General features: G+C 45.9%; 1 long non-coding RNA gene across 1 annotated transcript in view; it reads right to left on the bottom strand.

Annotated features, from left to right (window-relative positions):
- The window catches only part of LOC104988833, a 14,504-nt gene continuing 604 nt past the window's right edge, over positions 1–13,900 (bottom strand). Inside the window, exons 2-3 of the long non-coding RNA XR_825289.1 lie at positions 376–571; positions 1–81 (exon numbers count right to left, since the gene is read on the bottom strand). This is a non-coding gene — a long non-coding RNA (uncharacterized LOC104988833). The remainder of the gene's footprint in view (positions 82–375; positions 572–13,900) is intronic.

Genomic DNA, 13,900 nt, shown 5'->3' with positions numbered 1-13,900 from the left:
TAATGTTTTCTTCTCCATTTTATGACATTTTACTCGAGCTCACTCGTTTGTAGTTGTAAAGTGAGGCGTTATTTACTGTTTCTGGAATTAGCAGGGAGAGAAAGTTAACTATTAGCTTTCAGCCCTTATGTAAACAATACCAGTTGCTTTTGGCACCGTTAGGCTCTGGCTTTTGTGTAATTTGTAACGAGGAGAATTGAAGCTGTTCCATTGTGTTGCTCTGTGTTTTTCAGAGATAAGACCAAGAGCCACAACGGTAGTGAAGGGCCCTAGTGCCTGTATGCGTGGGCATATAGATTCATATTCAAATAAATTTAAAGGATAGAAGAAACCAATCCCCTCCCCCCAAAAGCTTTAAAATATTTTTGGACTTACTTGTTGAGTTTGCAGTCAGTTCACCTTCAATTTGAAGTGTACTGTTTTTCTTGCAGTGAGACGGTGGGGAGTGTGCAGGAAAGGACTGCAGGCTTTGCAGTCAGACAAGCCTGGTTTGCAATCCTGATTTTACTGTCGAACTAGTTTTATGCTTTTCAGCAGGGTCTTTTCTCTATCTGAACCTCAGTTTCTTTATCTGTAAGATAAAATAAAAAACATGGGTACAGTGCCTAGGTCACACCAAAGAAACACATTTAAATATTCTTTCCCTTCCCTCATGGTCCACCATTTGTTAACATAAGAAAAATCTCCTTTAAAAAACTCCAAAGTCCCTAAAGGATATCAGTGCTCAACTAGGGGTGACTTTTGCCCCCAAGAGACATTTTGGCACTGTCTGGAAGTATTTTTGATCGTCACAACTGGGGGTAGTGGTGCTCCCAGCATCTAAACAGGTATAGGGCAATGCTACTGCTAAACGTCCTGGAAGGCACAGGATGGCCCCACACCACAAAGAATTACCTGGTCTGAATTGTCAATAGTGACACTGTTGAAAAATCCTGCTATAGGCTAATTCGGCCATCAAACAATTCACCAAAGACTGGTTCCCCCTTTTCCTTCTTATCCTCAAGGAAACATTCTTTTTCGTTCAAAAGAAGAACAGAAAGCAAAGCATTTGGGGGATCGCAGCAATGATATGAGTATGCAAAACATCCCCTTAATGGGAAAATGCATATTTGACTTTTACTTTTTATTATTAAAGGAATAGTCTACTTCATGAACAACCAATGTGTGCACCCTTATTAGTAAGGTATCTTATGATGTATTATGTATTACTACAGTTCACGAATGCACTTCCCAGGTGGCCCTGTGGTAAAGAACCCGCCTACTAATGTAGGAGACTCAGGTTCGATTCCTGGGTCAGGAAGATCCCCTAAAGGAGGGCAGGGCAACCCACTCCAGTATTCTTGCCTGGAGAATCCCTTGGATAGAGGAGCCTGGCGGGCTACAGTTCATAGGGTCACACAGAGTTGGACATGAAGCAACTTAGCACACACACACAGTTCATGAATAGCTTTCGGTTCTGTTTCCATTCCTCTTCAAACCATAGGTGCTTACTGACTTTTGTAGATTCACCTCTCTGCCAAGTCCCTCACCGATCCTGACATTTATAAAATAGTCCCTGCCCCCAAGGGACAGCCAGCCTAGTTGGAAGTAAATGAATGCACTGGCAATAATTAAGGAACAATACAAGATAGCATATAATTAAGCTTTAATTGCAGCACCCAGACCAAGGTAGTGAGGAAACTGAGTCCAGCAACACCAGGTGCTCCCTGGCTGAGGTGTTCTGCCAATGTTTGTTGAATGAAATGAAAATAGTAAACACTTTTGACACCAGATAGCACTCCAGGTAAATTCTATTCCAGTCTTTTTAAACTGCTACCCTTTGTAAAGGGATTTTGGTGCCTGGCTATGAGTTTATTTTTCTTAAAACATCCAGTTCAAACTTGTAACCCAACCTATATATTTCTGAAAATGATTGAATTTTAATAAAACGGAAACAATCATTCATTTGACAGCTATGTCAGTGCCTGCTGTGTGCAGTGTGAGCCACCGGTCTCTAAATTTGCACAGAACCCAGAGCTTGTTCTGTTTGAGACAGGCCGTCCAAAGGCATGTGCTCTCTTACTGCATATATTGAATGAATATCCCCTTTGACTGCAGGTATGTACTTGTCAGTATGCATTCCAGAGTTTTGCACATTAATACAGACTCTGAACTTTCCCTGACAAACATCCGTTCCCAAACACATAGCCAGCACTCGGTCTCCTGGCCCTGTCCTGAACACACCCCATAGCACACCAGACACAAAGCAGGATGTGCTTAGAAAGATTATACTGGTTGGTTTCCAATCTTGGCTTCCTCCCCTAACCCCAACCACCAGCAGTTACCCCCAAAGTAGAGCTTACCCTCCCTGGAGGCTGTCCCATCCGAGAACTGCCCTTCACCCTGCTTTCTCCCACAGCTTGGCCCGCTATGAAAATGTAGGCACCTGGGGACTTCCCTGCTGCTCCAGTGGTTCAGAACCCACCTGCCAATACAGGGGACATGGTTTCATTCCTTGAACCTGGTCTGGGACATTTCCACATGCCTTGGGGCAACTAAGCCCAAGCACCACAACTACTGAACTCTGGTCTACGGCCTGTACTCTACATCAGAAGCCACCACAATGAAGCCCAAGCACCGCAACTGGAGAGTAGTCCCACTCACCACAACTAGAGAAAAGCCACTCACAGCAACAAAGACCCAGTGCAGTCAAAACTAAACAAATACAACAAGCAAACATTAAAAAAAAAAAAAAAGTAGTCATCTGGTACCTCCTCCCCTTCAAAGTCATTAGCTTCTCAGAGCTGTTAGAGCTGTGCTTGTGCTCAATCATGTCCTACTCTTTGTGACCCCATGAACTGTAAGCCCACCAGGCTCCTCTGTCCATGGGATTTCCCAGTCAAGAATACTGGAGTGGGTTGCCATTTCCTCCTCCAGGGGATCTTTCTGACCCAGGGATCAAACCCAAGTCTCCTGCATTGACAAATGGATTCTTTACCACTCATTAAACTGAGGTTCAGCAAAGCAGACTTAGGACTTGTCTCTTATTTCTCATATTATATGTACACATTCATAGGAGATTTTCAGGGTGAATCTGAAATTGCCACTGTCTCCCATCACCTGATGACTGTTTCCAGGCTTGCCTCCCTCCAGTCCATGCTTTTACACCAGCCTCTTTCCTCTGCTCCAGACTCCTCAAAGGCTTCCTGTAGCTTTTATAATAAAGTCCCAGCGTTGCTCATTAAGATCCTTCCTTGTAGGGCTCTTAATTAGTTCTCCAGCCACTACTTGCCTCTCTCTGCCTCCACCCCCTTCACTCTGCACTCTATACACACTAAACTGAACTTCTGTCCTTTGCCAGAAGAGACTTTCTCCTTGCTTGACCCAAGCTGTTTTCTCCACCTCGAATACTCTCCGTCCATCTCTCTCATCTCTTTATCTTACTATTCCTGCCCATTCTTCAGGAGTCAGCTTAGATAGCACTTTCTCTGGCCTCCCCAAGGCTGGATTACCTGCCTTTCCTTTAAGTCCAGTGGCACCTCTACTCACCCCACCTTACCCTCAACACTGCATCATTCCGAAATCTCCATTCCCTTGTCCTAATCTCCCATAAGTCTGAACATTCTAGGGACTTCTCTGGCAGCGGCTAAGACTCCATGTTCCCAATGCAGGGAGCCTGAGGTTGATCCCTGGTCAGGGAACTAGATCCCACATGCCATGACTAAGGGTTCGCATGCTGCAACAAAGATTGAAGGTTCCATGTACCGTAACCAAGACCCAGCACAGGCAAATAAATTAAAATATATTTTTTTAAAGTACCGAACACTCTATGCAGACAAGGAGTGTGTCTTGTCTCCATGCAACACCCAGCATTTGGCAGAGTACCTGGCATGAGGTGGGCACCTGATAAACACTGGTGAATAATGAGTTGCTTGTTGAACTTTGGGGAGTGACTAGAGCTTTTCCATCCATAGTCCAGGCAATTCCTAGTTGGAAGCATGCCTCAGATGCCCAGAAGATGTCAGGACTGGTGAAGACTTTCTAACCATTTATTAATATTTGGAACAGGATGCAGCCTATAGAATGAACTCAGTTTTGGGGTTCCACCAGAGCCCATTTGATACTTAACCTGGCTTCGTGAACACCAGTGATCTACTTGACACCTCCACTTGGATGTCAAATAGTATCTCAAAGGTCCATGTCCAAAGTCAGACTTCTAATTTCCCTCCCAATTGGCTTCTCCTCATTCCAGTAAGTGGCAATTCCATCCTTGTAGTTGCTCAGGAAACAAAGAGAAAAGCAAAACCTTGGAGTCCTTTCTTTAATCCTTAACTCCTTTTATTTTCTTATACTCCACATCAAACCCACCAGAAAATCGCTGAAATATATCCAGAATCAATTACATTTCTCCATTTCCAGCCCTCTTTCCCTAGCTGGACCACCATGTCCCTGAGTTGGATTTCCAAAATAGACTCCTATCCACACTGGCAGGCAGATCCCCAACCACTGGACCACCAGGGAAGTCCTCTCCTTGCTTTTTTGGTTGCCTCTCTACACTCTACTCAACACCACAGCAGCCAAAGTGATCCTTTGAAAACCTAAGTCCAATCATATTACTATTCTGCTCAGAACCTTCAACTGCTTCCCACTTCCCTCACTACAAGGTCTCCAGTCAACACTCTGGCCCCAAAACCTACCACTCTTCCCTGGCTCTCCCAATGCCAGCCACACTAGCCCCCTTGCCCTTCATGAGACCCACTTCCAACTCAGCCTTTTCAAAGCTATTCCTTTGGGCTGGACAGATCTTCCTCCAGGTATCCACATGAGCAGCTCTGTCACTTGACTCAGGTCCCTACTCAAAAGCATTCTAATGGGAAAGACATTCCCTCCCTCACCTATCTAAAGTAGCACCACCCAACCATCCCTTGGCCTAGCTTTATTTTCCTCCTTAGCACTTATCACCACCTGACAGGCTGTCTCCATTCATCGACTATAAGTTCAAGGATAGTAGAGACTGTCGTTTTGTTTATGTGTCCCCAGCTTCTAGAACAGTGTCCATCATATTGTAGGCATTCAGGAGATAATCACAGGACCTCCCTGGTGGCACAGTGGTAAAGAATCCGTCTGCCAGTGCAGGGGACATAGGTTTGATCCGTGATCCGAGAAGATTCCACATACTGAGGAGCAGTTAATCCACATCCGAGAAGATTCCACACACTGAGGAGCAGTTAAGCCACATCCGAGAAGATTCCACATACTGAGGAGCAGTTAAGCCCATGAGTCACAACTACTGAGCCTGTGCTCTAAAGCTCTCAAGCTGCAGCTGCTGAGCCTGCATGCTGCAATCACTGAAGTCTGCATGCTCCAGGGCCTGAGAGCCACAGCTAATGAGACCCTGTGCCAGAACTACTGAAGCTGTGCACCCTAGAGCCTGTGCTTTGCAACAAGAGCACTCACCACAATGAGAAGCCCATGCTCAGCAACTAGAGAGTAGCCCCTGCTCACCACAACTAGAGAAAGTCCAAGTGCAGCAACGAAGAGCCAGCACAACCAAAAATAAGACAAATAAATAAATGATTTGTTTAAAAAAAGAAACAAAGAATCATGAATCAAGGACAGGTATTCACTACTTTAATCTGACTCATTTGAAAAGACCCTGATGCTGGGAAAGATTGAGGACAAGAGGAGAAGGGGACAACAGAGATGAGATGGCTGGATGGCATCACTGACTCAATGGACTTAAGTTTGAGTCAACTCCAGGAGTTGGTGATGGACAGGGAGGCCTGGTGTGCTGCAGTCCATGGGGTTGCAAAGAGCCGGACACGACCGAGTGACTGACCTGAACTGAGTCTCTTGGGAATACCAGCTATATACCATCAGGATACCAGCTGCTCAACTGCTCTGCCACCCTGCTTCTCACCCACTTAGACCAGGGACCTCTGTTACCTCTATGCTACACAGTTTGAAACTGGGCTTCCATACCTCAACCTCAAACTAGCTATGAGTTTCAAATGAAAAGGGTAATACTGCCGATTTTGCGACTGTAGCAGACTTGATCCTTTTCTTTTGGTTGAGAAAATGTCACAATGTTTCCTAGTGACAAAAACTCCTATTTTAAGCTTTTCAGGTTAAAATGTATAAGACTTAGGAACTCTAAAGAGAAAGTCACTTGTAGGGAGGCCTGTGGCAATTGACATCTTCTCTCTAATCTACCCAATTTGTAAGGCTTTCCTGGAGAAGCTGGGCTTTGTATTTCATTGAACAGAAAGGACTGATAGGTTGCAAGTAGGCTGTTCAAAGTTTAAGGATACACCTGGAGTAGTTGCTTAGAGCTACACAGCCACGTTGTTGTTGAGTAGCTGAGCCATGTCCAACTCTTTCTGACCCCATGGACTGTAGCCCACCAGGCTCCTCTGTCCATGGGATTCTCCAGACCAGAATACTGGAGTGGGTTGTCATTTCCTTCTCCAGGGGTCTTCCCAACCCAGGGATCAAATCATGTCTCTTGCGTCTCCCACATTGACAGATGTGTTCTTTACCACTGAGCCACCTGGGAAACCCCTGCACAGCCATATTTTTGAGCAAACAAGCCCCCGCATGTGTGAAGCTACCCACAGACACACCCAGTCCATAAACACCCAGATCCCTGCTTATCTCTTCCCAACTCTGAAACTAGGAATATGAGCAGGAGTACATATTCAAAGCGGGGAAGAAATGAGCTGGCTTTGGGAACACAGACCAGAAAGCCCTGTGACTCTGGGTATGAAAGAATGTGTAAGCCCAGGCAGGCTCTCTGTGCACATCTGGTTTTCCCTTTTATGCTTCTGTGATTTCTATGACACAGGAAATCCACTCTGGAACAACCCTGTCTGCTTTCTAGTGAGTACATAAAAAATGAGGATTAAAAGTCTGTTTATCTCACTGTTGAGGGCAGGAAGATAAAATCCAGAACAGTACCGATTTGGGGGTGGACCAAGTCTGGCTTCATTCTCCACTGTGCCCCAGGGGAGATGCTAAGTAACTGAGACCAGAGGAATGAGAGGCCAAGCAAAAAAATTCTGCATAGGCTTAAGATTATCTAGGCATGGCTCTCACTCTGAAGCAGACCAAGTACAGGAAAATACCACGTGGTGAAAAAAGCAGTTCAGTCAACTCAACCAACATTAATACTGTTGGAACTACTCTCAGTCTCACTGGGAGCCCTTCTCCATTTGGCTTTCACAGTGTAACCTTTGTAAAAAAAAGAGAGTCTTCTCATAAAAGTCCTTAAAGTGGGCAGAAGCAGCCAGCTTTCTCACTCCATGAGACAACACAGAGCTGTTTAAGAGAGGAGCAACATTAAATCAAGTGGGAAAGGACAGGAAAACTTAGACTCCGAAAGGGAGAAAGAGGACTGGGTCCCACCCCAGTGGGGGTTAGGGGTGAAGTTATCTCACGCCCTTGATAACAAACATGACTAGAAAAACAGATTGGGAGAAAAGAGAGATCAAGCAAAGGCCCAACAAGCAGTAAGAAGCCAAGAAGTGCCAAAAAATTGTGTACTGTGAATGCACACCCAGGCCACTCCTTATTTTAGTTTCTTAGGTTCCAATCAATGATAATTACTTTTCGGAAATTCCCCAGTCCAGGACTCTGAGCTTCCACAGCAGGGGGCATGGGTTCGATCCCTGGTTGCAGAACTAAGAGTCCACAAGCTGCCAGATGCGGTTAAAATTAAAACAAAAAACAAACAAAAAAAAACAGTTGTTACTTTTTGGCCCCATGTTGCTCTGAAGCCTTTTGTTTGTTAGTTTTTTCTGTGCCAGGCGGCAAGGTCCCTGACCAGAGACCCAACCTGTGTCCCCTGCAGCGGATGCCTGGAGTCTTAACCACTGGACCACCAGGGAAGTCCCAAGCCTTCTACTTTTATTTTCCTTCCCATGGCAGTAGTACTCCATCCCCTCCCCAGCCTCCCAGAGAAGGGGTTGCTGCTGCTGCTGCTGCTAAGTCGCTTCAGTCGTGTCCAACTCTGTGTGATCCCATAGACGGCAGCCCACCAGGCTCCCCCGTCCCTGGGATTCTCCAGGCAGGAACATTGGAGTGGGTTGCCATTTCCTTCTCCAAAGCATGAAAGTGAAAAGTGAAAGTGAAGTCATTCAGTCGTGTCCGACTCTTCGTGACCCCATGGACTGCAGCCTACCAGGCTCCTCCGTCCATGGGATTTTCCAAGCAAGAGTACTGGAGTGGGGTGCCATTGCCTTCTCCAGAGAAGGGGTTAGTGGCCTTTTCTCTGGAGAGTTCACCAGAGTTTCATTTTGTTAAGCTGTTAACCTTCATCTCCTCAAATACCAACCATTCTCTTCACTAGCCCCACATAAGTATTCTGCCCCTCTTCCTTATTCTTCTGTGATTCCAAACTCCTGCCCAAGACAGGTGTGTCTGCCGCAACCCAGACTACCCAGATGGTTAAGAATGGCTCAGGGATTTCCCTGGTGGTTCAGTGGCTAAGACTCTGAACTCCCAATGGACCCAGGTTTGATCCCTGGTCAGGAACCCAGATCCCACATGCCGAGACTGAGAGTTTGAATGCCGCCACTAAGACTGAGCTCAGCTAAATAAATTAATTAAAATAAATATTAAAAAAAGAGAGAGAGAGAGAATGACTCAGAGCCTGGCTACCTCCTCCAAGGCGGAATGATCATCTGGGAATACCACAGTTTTGGACAAGTCACACGCAAAGGGCACAGGAAGATCTGAACCCAACATACATGCCATGGGATGCCAGCACCACAGAGCAGTGGGTCAGGCTAACAACCTGCACAAGGTCACACCACTGATGTGCTAACTAACCATTGCCCAGGACTGGGGGTGATGAACTGAATGACTTCTTAACAAACAAAAATGAAAAAAAGAAGATTTTTGTTTGTTTTAGTCCATAAATCCGTATACCAGTTAGACAAAAACCCCAACTATAAAAGCCAGTTTTAAAAAGCAATTTAAAGGCTGCCAGACATTGGATGGCAATTTCTGGCTCTTCCGAATTAAACAGCAGACCCTGTTCCCTATTTGTACCAAACATCTTACTGTATTTGCAGTCAGCACAGTTTTGTACATCCTTCACAGGTTGGCCTCTATCATGACCTGATGGGATGTTCAACTTCATAAGACCAGTTTCTAAATCTTTAGAGGCTAAAGGAGATTGACAGACACTATTGAATTCCCGCTTGTTTTCAGCATAGATTGCAAGATCTGAAACTTAGATTCTCCTCCAAATTTAATTTTTTCAAGTTGAAATCATTTATGGACAGAAAGTTTCTACTCTTTCCATGTTGTTGTTGTCGTCACTCAGTTGTCTAACTCTTTCCAACCCCCTGGACTGCATCACGCCAGGCTCCCCTGTCCTCTACTATCTCCAGGAGTTTGCTCAAATTCATGTCCATTGAGTTGGTGATGCCATCCAACCATCTCATCTTCTGAGGTCTCTTTCTCCTCCTGCCATCAATCTTTCCCAGCATCAAGGGCTCTTCCAATGAGTCAGTTCTTTGCATCGGGTGGCCCAAGTATTGGACCTTCAGCTTCAGCATCAGTCCTTTCAGGATTGATTTCCTTTAGGATTGACTGGTTTGAGCTCCTTGCTGTCCAAGGGCCTCTCAAGAGTCTTCTCCAACACCATAAATTGAAAGCATCAGCCTTCTTTATGGTCCAATTCTCATCATAGACCTCTTTCCATAGACCTGCCTAAACTAATTTAGATGAAAGGAGTGAACCTTCCTGATCTTTGGTTTTCTGAAGTCAAGCCAATACTTGCCTGTGAAACCCATAATCTTACCTTGATAATATATGCATATAATCACCATAGGGATTCTCTTAATCTACAATTCATCTAGGTTTAGGCCACATCCTGCCTTAATAATCCTAATATATTAGAGTAGAAATCCTGTGAGTTAACAAAATCCTGTTCAATTACCCTTTTGCATTATCCACCTGGGAGCACTCCAGTTTGCCAATACTTGTTTTCAACATGGCCATTCACAATCTTCTCATTTATGAATTGTTGAACCACCAAATCTCAACCTTCTCCATCTGACAGTGTAATTGATTGCCTCTCAGATCACCCCTGACAAGCCTGAAATTATTCCCGAATACAAGAGAAATGGCTAGTACCTAGGTTTTCAGCCATTTAGCATCCAAATGTGGGAGTGAAGATCTGCCATATATAGGAACCAGACTTCTATCCACTCCCAGACCATCCTAGGGTTTTTGTTTTATTTTTTTAACTAATTAATTAATTAAATTTTGGGCTGCCCTGGGTCTTTGTTGCTGTGTGTGGACTTTTCTGTAGCTGCGGCGAACTGGGGCTACTCTCTAGTCGTGCTGTGCTGACTTCTCATTGCAGTAGCCTCTCTTGTGCAGCACGGACTCCGGGATGCGCAGGTTTCAGTAGCTGTAGCATGCGGTCTCAGTAATCGTGGTGCATGGGCCCTAGAGCACAGGCTCAACAGTTGTGATGCTCGAGCTTAGTTGCTTCACCACACTTGGAACCTTTCCAGAGCAGGGATCGAAACGATGTCCCCTGGATTCTTAACCACTGGATTCTGAACCAGCTAGTCCATCCCTCTGATATTTCTCTTCTTCCTTCATGGCTGATCTCCTGATCCAAACCAATCACCCAAAAAGAAGTTTGGAAATTCACTAGCTGATAATCTGCTAAGCTTCTTTGACATGAGTACTAAGAGCCAAAAATGACTGGGAAATCATTACTATAATGTACTTTAGCATCTGCTGACCTCATGGCCAACATGCTAACCCACCACTTGATAAATAATAGTTCTCACTGTCACTCTGATTTGCTACTGGGAAAGGTGCAGGAGGTGAGATGTGATATTACTCTCAGTGAGCCAGAGAGGTGATGAAATGCAGAGGACAGTCTTATGAAACCTGGGTGACACAGCCAGGAGAAAAACCAATTCAGTTCAAAAAAGCCTTAAAAATAATGCAAGTCTTTGCTGATATTTTCTTTAGGAGGAAGCCAAGGAGGAATTTCATCTCATCATACACAATGAAACTTTCCAAAATCCTCTTTTCAAGCTTCTGTCCTCCAATTTCTCCTCCTTCTGTCTTCCACTGTCCTCCCCTTGTTCTCTTGTCTCCTTATTACCCCCTTCTCCTCTTTCTTCTCCTTCCTCAAGTGAAGAAAGAGGCTTCCTGAGTTTGGTCTCTTAACTTTGTCAGAGATCTGGCAGCTGACTGAGCCAGCCAAGAATCCTCTCCCTTGAAATTAGGGAGTGGCAAGGGATTGGTACTGTATACATTTAAATTTTAATGTTTCTCTTTTCTTCATCTCATGACAGCAGTATTAGTATCAGATCAGTTCCAGGCTCTCTAGGGCCTCCACAGTTTTATCCCCAGATCCTTAGAGCAGCTGACAAAGGATGGGAAGGAGGATTCTTCCCTGCTGTCCTTGGGCCACTGACCAGCTTTTATGTTGCTCCTCAAAAACTGACCACTACCCTTCCAACACTTCAGCTTGAACCCACTAATACAGTACTTGTTATTGGACCCACTCGTTTTCTTTACCATTTCACTAAAATCCTTCTAATAATCTCATCTCAAAAATCTCAATCTTGGGACTTCCCTGGTGGTCCAGTGGCTAAGACTATGTGCTCCCAATGCAGGGAGCCCAGGTTTGATACCTGATCAAGGAACTAGATCCGATCCCACATGTCGCAGCTAAGAGTTCGAATGCCACAACTAAAAGATACCCCACATGGAACCCACGACTGAAAAAAGAATGGCATGCTGCAAGGAAGACTGATGACCCCAAGTGCCACAACTAAGACCTGGTGCAGCCAAATAAATATATAGATATTTAAAAAAAAAACCCTCAATCTTATCCTCTCCATGATTCAGACTGTCACACTAGCCCAGGGTTAAATGTTATCTACCCAACAATTCAGGTTTGTTGGCTGGTGTCCTGTTCACCATACAATAATATTGAGGAAGAATTCTATTTTCTTTTGTTTACCCATATCCATGGGACTCACATTTGGTATGACTCATGGGAACTAGAACGCTGAAGAAGTGATAGTTGTGGCCAGCACCCAACTTCCATTATTTTCTGAAGGATAAAGAAATAATAATGTGCCAAACTTATTAGTCAAGCTTCTCTTTGGAGGCAAGTGACAGGAACTCAATTCATGCTAACTTAAGCAAAAAAAGAAAAAAAAAGAGAGAGAGAATTTGTTGGCTCACTGAACTGGGAAATCCAGGAGTTTGGACTGGCCACAGGCACAGCCAGACCTTAAGTTTAAACAAAATTGTCAGGGTGTGTACTCTAAGTCTCTCCTTTCTGCTTGCCTCTTCTTAGGAGTCCCCTTCTTTCCTATCTCAAAATAGCCCCCCACCCCCAATAAAAACAGCTTCCTTCATACACTTGGGAATCCTGTTGCTGGCAGCTACCAACTATGACATCCCCATTCAGCAACACCAGCAGAAAACAAAACTCAGTATTCACATATTCGTTCCAGGGAGAGCTTCTAATTGATTCTGCTTAGTTAAAATGCCCCACTTTGGACTACTGCTGCCAGAGGGATGGTTTACTAGGCTTTCGAGGCTAAATCAAACCACAAGCAATAGAGGACTGACGTCCCCAGAGGAATAAATGCTGGAGAGAGACGTTACACGTCTCCACTACAGAAACGGGAGGGAGGGAGGGAGGGAGGGGAAGATAGCATTTGGGAGTCAAAGGACTCATGTTCCTCTGCCCGTTTATCAGTTGGGTGATTTTTGACTTGCCACTTCTTTCTGAGCCTCAGTTCCTCAAGTATAAAATGGTTACATGGTAGTTACTAGTTACAATATTAAATGATATGTTACAGTGTCTCTGTATGGTACCAGGTGATCTTTCAGATAATGGAAAACTGACTTAGTTGAGGAAGGCATTGAAACGGTGTCCTCGGTCCTCTTAATTTTATATGGATACATTTATAGAGCACATTTTACCAAAGGCTTTTTTCACCTACCGTACAAATTGCAAAAATGAAGTTCAAGAGGCTGCAATGCCTGGACTATAAGCCGAAATTAACTTATTTGTGTAACTGAGGCCCCAAGCAGACCCACAAAATACATGACGATCCTGCAACTGAATCATTTCCTGGACTGAGAAGTGGCAGAGACCCGCTCCGGGACAAAACGCACGCAGGCATCCACCTCTTAAGGCAGCGATCCCTAGGAGCACGTCCGCACAGCCTCTCCTCCGGGGAGGGGAGCCCAGTCTAGGTTTAAGGAATTTCAGGGCCGAAAGGACTGCCGGCGAGTGAGTGAGTGTGTATGTGAGTGTGTGAGTGTGTGAGTGTGTGAGAGTGTGTGTGTGTGTGTGTGTGTGTGTGTAGAGGGGGCGGTGGGGAGAGGAGGAGAACTGTATAGGTTAGGAAATTAGAAAAAACACCCTCCCCAAACCAACAACAAAAACAAAGCTGTGCTGGGCATCTTTGGCTAGACCCTTCCAGGAACGCTGCAGCCTTGGCACCTTCGCCGCAGACAATCCCGCCGTCCGCCCCTCCTCCGCCCCACGCCCGCTCCGGCGGCTCGTAGATCCAGCTCCGCGTTTTCCCGGCTGCCCTCCCGCCCTTCGGGTTAAAGCTCCCCCGCCAGGAGTAAACAAGTCTCCGACTGGCAGCCGGTAGGACCGGCCCCCTCGCCCCGTTTCCTGCGCCAGCCTCAGCAACCGGCCCCCGCCCTTCGCGCCAGCCCCCGCCCCAGGCCACCGGCCCTTCCCCTCGAGGCGTCCGCCGGCCCTAGCCGGGTCCGGGCTGCGGGCCCAGTCCCCAGTCCGCCCCCGGAGCCTCCTCCCTGGGGACCCCGCGGCCTGCCAGCCCGCCCGCGCGCCCCCAGCCCAGGCTAAGGGAGGGTGCGTGGCGCACACGTGACTAGTGTTGTGGGC

Source organism: Bison bison, unplaced genomic scaffold (assembly GCF_000754665.1).
Source record: "Bison bison bison isolate TAMUID 2011002044 unplaced genomic scaffold, Bison_UMD1.0 scf7180017864143, whole genome shotgun sequence".
NCBI classification, from domain to species: domain Eukaryota; kingdom Metazoa; phylum Chordata; class Mammalia; order Artiodactyla; family Bovidae; genus Bison; species Bison bison.
Note: the sequence above shows the minus strand (reverse complement) of the source record. Positions and strands in the feature narration are given on the sequence as shown.